The sequence below is a fragment of the Anguilla rostrata genome, unplaced genomic scaffold (genome assembly GCF_018555375.3).
Source record: "Anguilla rostrata isolate EN2019 unplaced genomic scaffold, ASM1855537v3 scaf0240, whole genome shotgun sequence".
Taxonomy (NCBI): domain Eukaryota; kingdom Metazoa; phylum Chordata; class Actinopteri; order Anguilliformes; family Anguillidae; genus Anguilla; species Anguilla rostrata.
Window position 1 is genome coordinate 3,352 of NW_026985788.1, and position 626 is coordinate 3,977.

At 44.2% G+C, this 626-nt stretch overlaps 1 non-coding gene across 1 annotated transcript; it reads right to left on the bottom strand.

Moving 5' to 3' along the window:
• Nucleotides 1-212: 212 nt before the first annotated feature.
• On the bottom strand, nucleotides 213-374 carry LOC135246381 (U1 spliceosomal RNA). Its single transcript, XR_010327650.1, has one exon. It is a non-coding gene; the product is annotated as a U1 spliceosomal RNA (small nuclear RNA).
• Nucleotides 375-626: the final 252 nt, after the last annotated feature.

Consider the following 626-nt stretch of genomic DNA (forward strand, 5'->3'; position numbering starts at 1 on the left):
GCGCCCCCCTGGGTCAATGAGTTACACTCACTGCAATTAAAAATGTCGGGCACCCAACATTTTAAAAAGTCTTGCCATATGCCGTTGCAATGCGACTGACCTGCAGCAAAGTTGTTTTTGTGGAATTTACGCACTTTTCTTACATTTATCGCCCGTTCACGGTCTATAGGCGCCACGGCGCCATCGAGTACATTCTGCTTTTTCACAGCAACACCGGGCGAGCGGGCGAACGCAGGTCCCCACTAACAGAACTTAGGCGGTCGAGTTCCGCGAAACATTGGGGAATTCGCAGGGGTCACAATGACGAAGTGCAATGGCCGAGCCTCGCCCTGGGTACCACTTGTGATCATTGTATCTCCCCGCCAGGTAAGTATGATTTTCACCTCCGGAATCTTCCCTGCGCCACGCCGGATTTTTCCACATTTTGGTTCACACCTTTTCCAGCTGCGCAGCCTCCAAGGCGCCAAGAGGGCGACGAACTGCCGATCCCTACCTTGACAGAACTGGCTCTCCTTAATTTTTACTTTTAATAAATGCACTTTAAAAAAAATAAAAAAATAATAATATAAATTATATATATTATATAAAATTATAAAATATAAAATTTTTTTTTTTTTTTTAAATTT